General features: G+C 43.9%; 1 long non-coding RNA gene across 1 annotated transcript in view; it reads left to right on the top strand.

Annotated features, from left to right (window-relative positions):
- Positions 1 to 8,323: 8,323 nt before the first annotated feature.
- Positions 8,324 to 15,173, top strand: part of LOC109489208 — a 31,858-nt gene continuing 25,008 nt past the window's right edge. The window contains exon 1 of the long non-coding RNA XR_002142161.1: positions 8,324 to 8,368. This is a non-coding gene — a long non-coding RNA (uncharacterized LOC109489208). The remainder of the gene's footprint in view (positions 8,369 to 15,173) is intronic.

Raw genomic sequence — 15,173 nt, 5'->3', positions numbered from 1 at the left:
ATTGGCTGTGAACGTAAGTGGGGAAAATCTTACCCACTCACTACCCTCTGGCTAGATTACCTAGCCTAGTGAGAAGATAGCAAAATAATTGGCATCTGGATTCTTTCCTGCTTACTCATCATAAATAATGACTTCTTATCGTAGTGTACTGTCTTCTACTTTATACAGTGCTTTCATGAACATTTTTTCATCTGATCCTCGTCGGGACAGATCTCACAACTTCCACTTTGTGGGCAAGGAGACTGAGGCTCGCCAGGGCTCAGGGCTTGCTGGAGGCCAGGACGATGAGGGAGAGAGGAGGGAAGCCAGGTGTTCCGCTGTCTAGTCCAGAGCTGATTTCACTGAATTCTTTTTTTTTTTTTTTAAGATTTTATTTATTTATTTGACACAGAGACAGCAGTGAGAGAGACAGCCAGTGAGAGAGAGACAAGCAGGAGGAGTGGGAGAGAAAGAAGCAGGCTCCCAGTAAAGGGGCCTAATGTGGGCCTCGATCCCAGAACGCCGGGATCGCGCCCTGAGCGGAAGGCAGATGCTTAACGACTGAGCCACCCAGGTGCCCCGATTTCACTGAATTCTATAACTGATCAAAAGGAGTGTCTCCCTGTGTTAGCACACAAGTCGTAAATGTTCATAAATGCACACGTGTATGGCTCACACACACACACACGCAGATCAAGGATGTGCATAGGTCAGGGCACACAAAGTTGTCCCCTCTTTCCAACAGCCGTGGGCACTGCAAGAGGAACTTGGAGCAAGGGTCCCTCCTTGTCCTCTTTCCCCAGTGTCTTTTCCATGACAGATAAACAACCGTGATTGACAAGGTGGCCTTGATGAGTTTTTGAGAGTTCCTCTCACCTAGGTGGGATGGGGCTTCCAGACAGGTTATTTCCTGGAGAAACACTCTCCCTGCCCCATGCTCTGCCTTTGTGTTGTTGAAACCTGAGACCAGTAGGGATTCTGTGACAGCATCCTCCCTGAATATGCTAAGCTCCTTGCTGATACTTTGAAAAAGTGACACTGTTTCCAAAGGGAGACCGGACTGAGATAGAACAATCAAGATTTTTTTGGACAGCTTCGGCCTTGGTAATTGCACTTGGTGTTCAGTACGCTTTCATTTCTGGTCTACGTTTCTGCCTCTCTACCTCTTTTTTCTTCTCAGAGTCAGAAAGTAAATGGGTAATTATAAATTATTGGATAATTGTAAATAATTGGATCCATTATAAATACATGGCTATCTCGAGAAGTGGGATTTTTGTTTTTTGAGGGTAGTGGTGGAGGAGATAGGGTGTGGGTAAAGGGTATCTTTTCTTCCTCCCCCTTTTGGGGAAAAAAAAAGATGTCTCATTAAAAAAAGAAAAGACCATCTCTTTCCCCCATATCTTTTTCAGTTGAAAGAGAATAAAAGTTCATTTATGAAATGACGACGTTGTGCTAGTGCTAGAACTTTTGAAAACCCACACAGGATTGATGATTTGGGACGACATCTCCCTGTGCAGTATGTCAAGGTCGTGGTTATCCGTGAATGGTGGAAGCCGAAGAGGGGACTGACAAATCTGATCAGGGTCCTCACTGTGCCCTCTCCTGAGAGTGAAACTTCAGATTGCAGAGAGATTAATTGGTTGCCCAGCATGTACTGAGCACGGATTAGAGGACACAGTTTCAGGTGCTCGGGAGGGTGGGGACCAGACACGGGACATTGTTCTTACCCTCCCAAGCCTGGTCTATGAATATTAATTCTGTGGTCTGTCCAGATTGTCACCCTAACAAAAAGGTCTGGTTAGACTCTGAGTCCGTGATGGCAGAGGCTCAGTAGCTCCTATGGCACCTAGCACCCAGCCTTTTGAGTATTGACAGTGATGGGGAAATGAATGATTGTAGCAGAAACTGGTGGTAGTTTAAAGAAAAATTTAGGCAAGGAGAGCAAACTTGGATTTTCCTGCGGTCTCATTGAGTGCCCCAAACCTTGACAGAAAGTTTCCTGGGCATTTTTGCTTGGAGTTTTTGACAACTTTTGTATTAGAGTCAAGCCTTGCAAAAGATGAAGCATATCTCTCAAGTTTTGTGTGCACTGACACAATTTTCCTTTTTTTGAAGGCTAGTTGAGATTAATGTTGAAGAAGATGATTATTAATATTAACACATTTTCTCCCTATGTTAATGTTTATTTCTATCAAGAATTCTTACTTTACAAATCAGTGTCCCCAGGAAGGAGTGGCAGAGAGGGTCAGAATTGAAGTATTTTGGAGGCTGTTGTCTCTCTTCTACCATGCCATGTAGCTTTGGCTTCTTTTGGGATAGAGTGTGAAGAAACAGATTCGAGGAATTTACATACCAGCTGTGAAGTCAATATGAGGTTCAACTGGAAGTTCAGAAACAACGAATGTTGCAAGCACACCTTCCTTCTTCAAGGATCCATTCTGTCTGAGTTCTTAAGCAACAGGGAAACAATAATGCTATTTCTTTTCTCTGAGTTTCTAAGCAGAGACAGCACTCCTCAGTTTGCACTCCCCCAGGGTTACATTAAGACAAAATACTTCACACTTCCAGCACAATCCAGAAACATAATTGTTTTCCTTCCTTTCTTAGTGTAACGAAGATACCTTCTTGTTAATTCACATTACTTTTCGTCTGGCTTTTTATTTTTAAGAATGCTCCCAGAAATTACCTAAGGCTTATAGAACACTTTTATAGATATGATAGAACGAATTTTCCTAGGGATTCTGGAAAGGTGGGCCAAGAACAGACTAAAGCTGAAAGGAACCCCAGCAATCATTTCATTTTACAGATCAGGGCACCAGAGTCCCAAAAATTAAGTGAAGGATCTAAGATCACACAGTTTGGGGGGAAAAAAAGAAAAGTGAGAGCCAAACTTGAAACCACACAGTTAGTGTTTGAGTCAGAATTGGAACTCAAGCCTCCAGCTCCCGCGCAAAGGAATTCAAGCGGCAAATCTCTCTCTTGTGACCTACAAAATTCAGAAGCAAGAGTGGCAGAAAAGTGTGCATTACGGAAGGTTTTAAGAATAAAATCAAAAGCTTGTTTTGGTGCCAGTCCTAGTGGGGAGCATGTGAGCATGTCCCATATTTCAAGGGTTTCTAAGCAGCATCCCGATGGCAGAGAACATTTAGGTCACTACCTGGAAGCATTCCTCCTTTAATTCACCCCTCCGATGGTAGAAATAAACTTGGGGACCCAGAATTGCTGCGAGACAGATTTTAAAGTTAAAAGGGCATAAAAAAGAGCTACTCATCAAACCAAATTCATCTCGAATGACTTAAATAGATTTCACAATCTGTTCCATTCTCTAGACAGGATTTAAGAGAAACACCCACTTAATTTGAATTTCAAGGCCGCATCACATCCTGTTAGAGAATCCAAATAGCCAATAGCATGACCTGAATCTTGTTACTGGGGATATTTAATTTTGAGTTCAAAGGTGGTGAAACAGCAATGAACTACAGGGAGGATCGACTGAACCAGGGTACAACTCTGTGTCCTGAGGATTATTCACCTTCCTAGGCTGGTTAGGCCCTGCGTTCTTTCCTGCGCCAGAGAAATCCTACTCACTTCCCCCTTCGATCAGAGGGGTTCCTGGCTCTGTTCAGAGATGTACAAATCCTGCCTCACCCTTTATTAGATCTGCTGTGTTCAGCTCTTCCGCTGCCATTTCTTTTCTCGCCAGCTATCCTTTAATTCGCATTCACTTCTTTTAATGGACATGGGTTGACACTGAATGTCTCCAGGCCTGATGGGGCTGCAGTTGTGTGCAGCAGCTGTTTAGAGCCTGCTCGGGCAAAGTCATCCCTGCAATAGGAGCGGGACAGCGGGAAGTCTCACAGAGCAACAGCGAATCAAATATCCCTGTTGAGGAGGATCTGAGAGGAAGTAATTGCCTGGTCCCCCCCGCCCCCACCATAGTCCCCTGAATTTCCTGAAACGGCACTGCCGACCAAGGAGCAACTTCTGCTGACATCGCTGTCCCTTCTGCTCCTCTCTCCTGGCTGACTTGTCCTCTGTCCTCAGACACAGAGAAAGCCTGCTGAGAGGAACTCGGAGATTACCTTCCTATGGGCTCTGAGGTTTGCAGAGTTGTTCACGCCCCCGCTTCACAGTGCCCGGGTGTTCACCTGTTGCTTGCTTCACCACACAAAGGGGAAAAACCGAAATGCAAATCCTCCTCCTCAGAAACTCACTCAAAGCTCAGAACTCTGAACACAAGAGATTTCCCTTTAAAGCGGTGCCCTTTGTGTGGATTTGCCTGTAGCCACTACGCCTTATTTGTGGAGTTCTTTTTATTTTTTGAGTTCTTGGAGGGTACATTTTCTTTTCCTTCTGACAGGATGATGTACTGGGGATGGACTCCTGGGCATTATGGTCCAGGCCAGCAAATGGTGCCAATCTCTGAGTCAGCATCTTTGGGCTGTGATCCTGGCTTTATTGTTGCCATGCTCACACACCTGGTGTCCCCTCTCTCTGCACTTGACCTTATAGGAGGCCCATTCCTCCCTCTAAAAAAGGAAGGGCACACCCTGCTTTCTGCCTGCTACGACCCAGCAGCACACAACTGTCACGGTTTTATGAGCCACCCATATGGTCCTGACTCTGTGTAGTATTGGGGGTGTTGATATCCAGTCTTGATGACTATAGTCAAGTGGGGTTAGGGTCCATCTTAAAGGTGGGCTTTTCTTCGTTTTTAGTTAGCTAACCCATTTTCTTTATAATTTTATGGCACAGGAAAAAAAAAGCTGCAGCGATTTTTGTTTAGGATCTAAAGCTGTCATCAAATTTCAAAAATGCTCACATTTGAAATTGTGACATTTGCAGTGCTTAGGGTGCATTTTATCACTTCGGTACACCTGAAGGTTGGAGGTCCCTCTCTGCTCCTTGCATGGCTGGTGGGTAGCACTGGAGGGCCTTGTGCACCTCCCTGAAGGTGGCAAAGCACTACACATCTGCTGCCTGAAGATAGAGAGCCAGGACAGGTCCGAAATGTGAGCTCTGTGGAACACTGAACACTTCTCAACTGCCTGGAGCTTGGTGAAGAGTTAAATATAGGTTAAAATAAAAATAATAGTATTAGCTAATGCTTACTCAGTATTCACTATGTTCTGGGCATCCTGATAAGAGTTTTCCATGCATGTTGTTATTTCTTCTTCATAACCATCTTGTCGGGTAGCTGCTATCATTATTCCCATTTTGCCACAGCCGAGAGAGACCACGTGACATGTGCAAGGTTAAACGACGGGCACTGCCATGCTATGACTCCAGAATCCTCACCCTTAACCTCTACGTATTGACTTCCAGTTCTGTCTCATTCTAGAATTTTGTCATCATATGTGATGCCATGGTGGAGGGTCCCCTATGAAAAATGGTGACAACAGTACAGGGCTAATTAATTAGAAAGCATACTCAAAATGGCGTTGCCTTCAGGTTTCTGGTCTTCTTAACTACCGAGCAAGGTTGGTGTCAGTATTTCTCATAGCGCTTGCATTTCCGTCTGTCCTTGGCAATGGGAGGACCAGTTTGATTTTGTGAGTCATACCTGAGAAATTCACTCATGCATCTTCTCCATCTGCACTAAGGCTCATTTTGTTTGTTCAATCAACAAATATTTATTAGGTCCCTGCTATCTGCAACCTACTGAGCTAAGTGCTGGGGAAAGGAGGCAAAGAGGTACAGGGCACAGTTAATGCCCGTCAGAAATTGCCACCAGTGGAGAATTAAATTAATTAGAATCCTACTGAATAACTAGTTAAGCTGACATGGTGAGAACAGTGGGCCTTTTTAAATGCTAATATATAATTCATTTTGCCAAAGTAGACAACAGGCCAGGGGCTTCAGCACTCCCGAATGAATGGGAATGTTATTCTTTATACCTTATCAGTAGGACATATTGAAAAGTTATTTTTCAAATGGTGGGGATGAGTATACACTGATGTTTCCTCATGTAGTTGGTCCAGTCCTTCCGGTAAATAATAATAGCAGATAATTTAGAAGGGGAGTAGCAATAGAAACACAGTTTCTTGTCCTGTGAATCGAAGATAAGTGTTATCTATATCCTATATATCCTGTGTGTATATCCTACATAAGGGATAAGTCCATGGATTTCCGCTCTCTGGGCTGACCTGTGGCCGACTACCTGCCGCTAATTCATTCTAAATGAAACATGACAAAGAAATCTTTACTTCTCCTTTGTGCAGTCCTATGATCTCTTTCAGAAAATTAGCATAAGCCAAATTTGTTTTCCCCACCTACGGGGTACAAGGTGGTGTTCTCAGCACTGTGGGCAACTATAAAGAAGTATAAAACCCAAACCCTGTCCTCAAAGGGATTATAGTCAGTCCCATTAGGAGGGCAAAATTATAAGCATAAAAGCAGGTAATTAACAATTAAAGGGTACAATAGGATTAATTCAGAAGTGAGAGATACAAACTATAGGAATCTGAAGGAAAAGGATTTCTCCGGGGCCCCCAAAGATGCTGGGCTTTTAGTTGGTCATCAAAGGCAGGCTAGGATTTGGACCATAAAGAGAAAGGACGAGGGCAAACCAGTTCAAGGCAGTCCTGGAATGTGTGGAGGGTGGCGGCTAGATCACTGTGGCAGGAAAAAGTTTGTTTATAGATATAATGGAGGGTAAACTTGGAAGCTAATTTGGAGCCAGTTATGGAGGCTCTTTAATGATAGGCAAAGGGGCTTGTACCATAGTCAATAGTTTTTCAAAATCGTGTCCATAGAAAAGTTTTAGAAAAAGTATAGCAGAGTATGGAGTGGATTGAAGGGGAGCTCAAAGGTGACCAAGAGACCAATAGGAGGCTGATCCTTGAAGGTGTTGCCAGTTTCCTGGAGGTAGGACTTTGCCATGAGTACAGTAATTGGGTCAAGCTATGTAGTCATCTTCACCACATGCAAACACACAATGATGCCGTTATTTGATGGTACATCTAAATTCCCCATTTACCCTGGTCTAGATCCATCCCAGAATGCCTATGGAAGCCAACAAAAAATCTTCCTTATGTGTTGACTGTTGTTAGAAGCCCACACAATGAAGAGCCTAAAGATAAAGACCTTGAGGCCCAAACAGGTCAGTTTCCTAGAGATGAACTGTTTTTACAGTACAAAGGGAAAACATGACGTCTCATCAGGCATTTAACACTTTAGCAGAAAATCTCAAGCACAATGATAAACTTAACTGCAAAAACAACAGAAAACTATAAGAGTTTTGTAGTTCAGTGGGCTCCAAGGATTTCCTTTTTTGAGGGGGAAAGATTAAAGATTTTTTTTTATTCTTTTGACTAATTGTAAAAGTTGAATTATGTTGCTTTTTTCTTTGCAATATGCTTGTTGATACATGCCAGATACAGTAATAATAAGATTTTATTGTCATTTGGCCACAGCACTAGATGCATTTCATAATGAAGGCATGAAGTGAAAGTAAGCAAGTATGTTTACACAGAATCGGAGAAATGTTCTCTGCACCAAAGTAAGGCTGAGCAGGCTAGGGCTTTACTCTCTTGGAGCTTAAATTAAAAAAAAAAGAGACCTTTGTATTTTTATATGGCAGTCATATCATCTGGTATCCTTCCACACCTCCCTTTTCCCTGGCTACCATTCTGTTCTTCCTGGAAGCAGGATTGGTCTGTGACTGTCCAGTGTCATAAATCAGGACATTTAAGGCGTACAAAGAATTCATTTTTTGACACTAGGTTGCAAACTCTGCATTTCACCCTTGAGTTTCCCCTCGACCCTCCTCCTCCTTACCCCTGTGACCTGTCCATAGCCACAATCCCCAGTGCTGGCCCCACTTCTCAGGAGGATTGTCAAAGATGTAAATACAAGCCAAAGATCGGGCATGAGTGAGTGGCTGGGAGCTGTCCAAGGGGTTCAACACACGTGGAAACATTCCCCTAAGGTGTGAAAACACTTTGACGTTACAGGTATGGCTCATATTTCCCTCCTACTGAAATCAAGTGTAACTGAAAAAGTTACGTATTCCCTACAGACCTTGACGTGGGGCAGGGAGGAAAGTAAGGCCTCTGTGAGAGAAGTCTGTGGAGCAGAAGACAAAGCTCCCTTCTCTAGCTAAGCTCCCCTCTTCTAAATCAGTACAGGGCTCAATTTACACTTCAGCAAAATGATAATCACTGCAAGTCACATATAAGAGCCCCTCCTCATCTGCAGTTTCGCTTTCGCAGTGTCAGTGGCCCATCGGCATCCACTGTCGAGAGGCGGATGCTCCTTCTCACTCCCGGTCAGAAGGTCTAGAGCAGCCTCTGCTACGTCATAACGCCTGCGTCATTCCCCTGCGGCATTCACCGCGTCATCTCCTCAGTCCGACATTTTACCGTCTCACATCCTCACAAGAAGAAGGGTGAGTACAGTACACAAGAGATTTTTCGGATAAACGGCGTTCACATAACTTTAATACGGTGCAGGCACACCTCGGAGATACTGCGGTTCGGTTCCAGAGCGCCGCGATAAAGCGAATATCGCCATACGGCAGGTCAGATGGATTTTTTGGTTTCCCCGTGCGTATAGAAGCTATGTTTACACTATAGTGTCTGTTAAGTGTGCAGTAGTGTGATGTATAAAAAAGTACATACCTGAGTTAAAAAATACTTTATCTCTAAACAATGCTAACCATCGTCTGAGTTTCAGAGCGTCATAATCACTGGTCACCTCACCGTAGCAAATAAAAACGATAATGGAGAAGTTTGAAATGTTGCGAGATTATCAAAATGTGACACAGGCATGAAGTGAGCAAATGCTGTTGGAAAAATGGCACTGATAGGCTTGCTCAGCCCCTGGTTACCACAGACCTTACATTTGTAAAAAAAAAAAAAAAGAAGTATCTGTGAAGTGCAATAAAGCAAAGCACAGTAAAACGAGGTATGCCTGTATATTTTTATAATTACTTTATCTTATTATTAGTTTTTGTTGTTAATGTCTTACTTTGCCTAATTTATAATTTGGACTTTAGCATAGGTATGTATGTATAGGAAAAAAACCCCATGGTATATATTGGGTTTGGTACTATCCATGGTTTCAGGCATCCACTAGCAGCCTTGGAATGTATCTTCCACGGATAAGGGGGTCTACTGTATACTTGGTTGGGAAATGCAAGTGTCCATGTAATATATTTAAGTGTTTAATGTAGTAGTTGTAATACCAGTGTTTAATAGTTTCATGTAATCATTTTTTACATTTTTCCCATGAGTCAGAAGTATGGTGTATGTATGGGAAGAGTGTATATATGTACAGTTACACTTCTAATTTCTTATGTGTACACCTATTTATAACATATGCATATTCATGTCTTGTGTATGCTGCCAGTATGCACAGAACCGCACAGGAAAATATGCCTCATCTGTAATGACTATGATGATTTCAAGGGCATTATCAGGCTTTGATCTTTGATATTCAGCACCCCTGGTTTCTAGAATCTTATCTTCAGAAACTGTATTCACTCTGACCCCCATTCTTCTTCTCCAGGCATTAAAGGTAAAGTCTACAAAACTGGGCTAGAGAAGGTTCGTTTATCCTCTCCTGGCCTAGGGAGTCATTGTGTCTACGGAACAGATGTGGGATGGGCAGGAGTGGAGTAAGCCTGTCCCCTCTCCTACTGGAAATCACATTTAATTCTGACCCAAGGGGCCTCTGTGTTGCAAATGGAGAGGTAATTAAGCCTCCGGACTCTGAACCTTTTGGGGTGAGAGGGCTTAGTTTTTCATATGTACATCCAGTATATTTTTGAAGGGGAGAGGGTGGGGGCCAGAGAGGCATAGGAAGCCTTGAAGAGAATGGAAACAAGATGACAGGTGTTGGGCGTATTGCTGTTAGGTGGCATGGATAAATAGCACACATATTTAAAAATTAATTCCAGTTTTAAAAAGCTCGAAGAATTCTACCAGCATTCTTGGTAGTGTGACAGAGGAATGGGGCCACCACCTTGCCAGTGAGTGCTCATGGGAGGAAGAGAGGGCTGGAGTGCCCCTTCTGCTGCCGTTATTATTATTTAAAAAAATTGTTGAAGTGGAAAAGTTCTACCTGCAGAGACCTGGAGTGAGACCTCGAAGGACAGGAGCTCTCCGCTGGTAACAACACTTGGTTGTTAACCAACACAGCCAAGGACTGAGCCCAGTGACCTAGAGGGAGATGGCTGAGGTAACCAATCCCCAGGAGTGGTCCTCCGAGGAGTGTTGGTCCCATTTCAGCCACTGCCAGCAAGGAACATTCCACTTGCTGCTGTTCTGTGTTGATTCAGACCATTCCTCCTGGGTGTGTGGCTGCAGTAGAGTTTAGAAAATCTGAAGCAAGCAAAAGGACTTGGGATTTCCATTTAGGAATGTTGACATCTTCCCCTAGTCAAGGGACATGGAGTGTGTGTGTGTGTGTGTGTGTGTGTGTGTGTGTGCCTGTGTTGGAGTTGTGTAGAGGGTAGGGTCAGTCCTATCTCCACCATCCCACTGTGTTAGGACTGATGAAGTGGAAAGTGCTGTTGTACAGTGCACACCCTCTCCTTCTACCACCCTCTTTTGGAACCAAGCTGAGAGAGCTCTTTAGCATGGGCACCCTTGTTTTTTTTTTTTTTTTTTTTTTTTTTTTTGGGCCAAGCTACCTCATAGATAGTGTTGTGCCCCTTTATCAGAAGGCATACGTANTGCTATGACAGGATGGTTGCAAAAATAAAAAGCTAGTGAAAGCTCAGTCACAATATTTCTATAGCTGGCAATCAAAAGATCATATTGCATGCAACTGGCAAAATCATCATAGGGAAATTATGCATTTTCCAGAATACCTTATTCCCTTCTGTGTATTAAACATTACTTTAATATTCTGGTGACAATGTTTTATAATTAATCTAAATGTAAGGGAATGAACACACCAGAGATTATGTCTCAGTGCAAAGAGGTGAAAAAGACTTTTTTGCAGTGGCAGACCGGATTACTGACTCAACTCCTTTCACTTAGGAGCAGCCAGGGATATCACTAAGGGCTAATATCCCGCCCCATCCTCCAGTGAATGCAAACATTCTGTACACTTTGGGGAGTAAAATCTTTTCACTCATAAGGGTGTTAATGTTAACACAGAAGAAAAGCGTTTTAAAAACTGCATTAGTTCATAGACTTACATTGAACTCATGAGGGGGAATCTAGCCCCAGAGAGATAAAAACTAAAGAGCTGAGCCATAAACCAGTATGATAACATCCTTATTATAAGATGCAAATTGAGGGACCCAATTCACTAAAACACATGTTACTGGTATTTAATTTTGCTTGTGGGAATATATCAGAAGTTGGCCTATGCCTTTTGCACAATGTACTTAAAACGAGGGCGAGTAACTTTAGCTATTAAAAAAAGTGATAAAGAAGCACAGGGCAAGCCAGGATTGAGAGATAATTGCAAGGATCTAATTTAAGTGTCAGTGTACACAGCTTTCTTCCCTGGCTTGGGCACAGCCTTGGTGTGGGAAGGCAAGTGGGGCTGGGCTCCTGGATGGAGAGGCTGGGGTCCTGCAGCAGGGCAGTGGAATGGCAGCCCTGCTTGGTTGGCCTGGGCCTGTGGGGCCGTAGTCTGTGGGGTGGGGGCCAGATGAGGCTGGCCCACGCCCAGTGGTCGTCGCGGGAACTTCACTCGAGCTAGTATGTTTGGGAGCCTGTGGTTTGGAGAAGAGAAGATACACTTCCCCATGAGAAAAAGGTCAGTTCCTCTTTCCTCGGGTGGCACAAACAGCCTGCTGGGTGTACTTGGACTTCCTGCCACCACTTCCACCCCTGGGTAGGTGAATTATGCTTCCCTCTCAGGGTGACATGGTGAGGTTGTACCTTGTGTCTGCCCAGGTGGCCATTCCTGTAGAGCTGCACAGACAAGAGAACTATTGCTCAGCTGTCACCTCCTTTCAGAAGCCTTCCTCACCTGGGGGCTCTAGGGAAGGGATATCTCCACCTAAGACTCAGAGTGCTATCAAGTGGATCCCAGGGTGTAGGCATCACCATCTGGGAGTCCATTAAAAATGCGTAACCTGCAGCACCTCCCCAGAGCTACTGAGTCATGGTCTACATTTTAACAATGTGAACTAAGTTTGAGAAGTATGGCTAACCCCACTCTCTGGCCTACTGCATGGGCCTCTCATTAGGCATTTACCATTTAGGGCTTGCAGGGTTTGTATAGTGAAGAGAGAGTTCTCTAAACATCTGTTTTTTGAAAGGGGGGGTAGTGAGTCAAATCTTTGTGATCAGCGGGGAAAATATCATAGGAAGCACTGGGATGTGTTGGAAGTTGTCAGGGCACAAGCATGACACACTGTGAGATGCTACCTTAGATAACATCGGGGTCACCTTGTTGTTGGCTGGGAGGGAAGGGGCGTCCAACGGTGGGGGCGTGGAGGGTCTCCTAAGGGGGATGCATTGTTCTGGAGATGCATGGTGGTGATGGGCATACAACATTGTGAGTATACTTGATGCCACTGAATTGTATAATTACGAATGGTTAAAATGGTAAATACTATGTTATATATATTTCGCCCTAACAAAAAAACTGTTTAAAAAAGCAAGCAAATAAAACCAAAATAGAAAATAACAAGAACAGGGGCACATGGGTGGCTCAGTTGGTCAAGTGTCTGCCTTCGGCTCAGATCATGATCTCAGGGTCCTGAGATGAAGCCCCATGTCGGGCTCCCAGCTCCCCTGGGAGCCTGCTTCTCCCTCTCCCTCTGCCTGCCACTCCCCCTGCTTGTGCGCGTGCTCGCGCTCTCTCAAATAAATAAATAAATAAATAAATAAAATCTTAAAAAAAAAAGAAAAAAGCAAGAGCAAACAGCAACAAAATAAGCAAACACAAAAGAGGAGGCAGGCTAGCAAGAGAAAACAAAGGAGAAAGGACAGGGGCTGGTATGGGAGAGGGGCAGAGAGGGAAAGGAAGCTTATGGGGGAACAGAGGCACTCTCCGGAGTCTGGGGCTCCTGCAAACTGTCCAATCCATTGCAGCAGGAGAAGGGCTGATTTTCTTTTGCTGACGGACAGTGTGCCTGGAGTTTAGGGGCAGGATCATCTCCTTGGGGTGGAAGAAGTGTTCACTTCCAGTTTATTTATGTGTGTTATCCCGAGAGTAGGATAAATGGCTGGGAAGCTGACCTGATATTTATGTCCACTTTAAGGCTGGTGGTTGATATGAGTGCTTTCTAGGTGAACTGCACCCTCACAGTCATTTACTTTATGGAAGGTTTCTCTTGGGGGAGAACTGGGAAAAGTCATCAGATTGCGTGTTTGCTGCTTCCCCTCATTTTATTCTCACTTTTGAATAATTTCCGAGCACTTTGAAAGTGCAAGAAGTGCTTCAAAGGTGTGCGAGCATTCCAAAGATAGGTAAGATGTTTCCTACCGCGGGTGGGCTCTTTACTATTTGTTTGTGAAATCCACTATTATCATTCCAAAAGTTTCCTGCTGTCCATTCTTCCCATTAGAAAAAGTAGAAGATCTGGCTTTCAAACGTGTGTTTGAGCTGGATCAGGGAAGACAAAGTCTAATCTCACCTGGCCTGTTAATTTGTTTGGTCAGTCCTTCTTTGTTTAGGATTCCCTCCCCTCTCTTTTCTCCAAGCAACAACATGGCATAATTGTAGCCCTTGCCTGTAGAACTAACTCCCTGCTCTTCAAACTTTGAAGGTTCAAGTCTGTAGAAAGAAAGAGGCTGGAATGAAAAGTGTGAATATTGAGATAAAACAGAGCGTGGGCAAGAGTTTTGTCTGGTTGCTATTGAGCTTTAAGAACTTGCAGGTCAAGAACTGGCCTTAAAAGCAAAACTTGAGAGACTTGAAGTTATATTCTGAGGACAGGGCAAAGGACTCCAAGCTTTCAATTCTGTGACTTGCTCTCAGGAAGCATGCAGCATGTATTTGCTTGTGTTGGAGCAGATGCTTGGAATTCATTTTTCGCCAAATGATTTGGTTTTCTGAGTGCTGAGTCCTGGTCAAAGCTTCCCTTTTTATCTTATTTTTTAAAAAGTCAGTTGGTACAAACTGGGCTTAACTGCAAGGGAATTTAAATAGGAGGGGAAGCTAAATCTTTCAAGCTATCTGGTAGATCTGAGAGTTCTCTGAAAGGGTTCCAAAGAAATGTGAGTAAATGTCTGGGAGGAGGACAAGGAAGTGATTGTATTATTACTAATAATATAATGAGATACTCATACCTTTGGAAACTATTTTTACCTTAGTTGAACAGTTTTTATTTTCTCATTTTGTTCCTATTCTATCAAGGTATTGCCATTAAACTCACTTCTCCAGTGAGCAAACTGAGGCACAGAACAGTCCAGTGGTTTGTTGGGAGCCATAGAACTGGTTAGGAGAGTAGGCAGGACTTGAGACCCAGGCACCATGGCTCATTCTGCAGATTTTCCATGAGGTTTTTAATCTTGTCCTTTCTGGACATGCTCTCTCTTGGGTTCAGACTCCTGCTAGGTGCTAGGTTGGAGGGTATTGGAGATCGTGGGATAAATGTGGGTGTAGACTGTTGAATGTGCTAACAACTCAGGCTGGAGCTGGTCCTAACCCTCCCATGGTGAGTTGATGGGAATTGAGGACAGACTCTTTCCTGGAAGTGAGGAGTGTGAGTGTTGGGTTCATGATATTGGTATGTGGTTCTCAGTAATTCCATTCAGGCCAAGAAAGCAGGTGGATCCACATGCAAAGTGTATTCTCTGGGCCATTTCTGAGCCTGGCCAGTTCCTACACCATACCTCTAAAAGGATGGCCCACTCCATCACCCTCTGAGTTCAGAAATCTTCTAAAGATGCTGTGTTGGTCTGGATAGAAAAGCCTTCAGAAGGCCTTGTTGTAATACTCTCAGATTATCTGGGAGGACTCATCAGTTTCCTTTCCTGAGGTAGACTGTTTTGTCAGATAATGCTCATCTCACTTTATTCCAGAAGCAAAGAGTCTGACCTTGAGAAAACGAAATATAGGGAAGTCGGCTAAGATAAGACTGGAGTCTGATGGGTGGGAGGATGGCAGTCACAGGGAGCTTATCCACACAGACATTTTTAGAAGTCAACCTGAGGCACTGAAGGCAAACTCTCTGGACTTCCCACATGACCCTCCTGGAATGTGTGCTGGGGGAGGGGCTTCTGAGGATGTCTTCAGGTCTTGAGCCTAGTGGCACAACTCTAGATTCAGAGTCAAGA

The sequence above is a fragment of the Ailuropoda melanoleuca genome, chromosome 4, assembly GCF_002007445.2.
Source record: "Ailuropoda melanoleuca isolate Jingjing chromosome 4, ASM200744v2, whole genome shotgun sequence".
NCBI classification, from domain to species: domain Eukaryota; kingdom Metazoa; phylum Chordata; class Mammalia; order Carnivora; family Ursidae; genus Ailuropoda; species Ailuropoda melanoleuca.
Note: the sequence above shows the minus strand (reverse complement) of the source record. Positions and strands in the feature narration are given on the sequence as shown.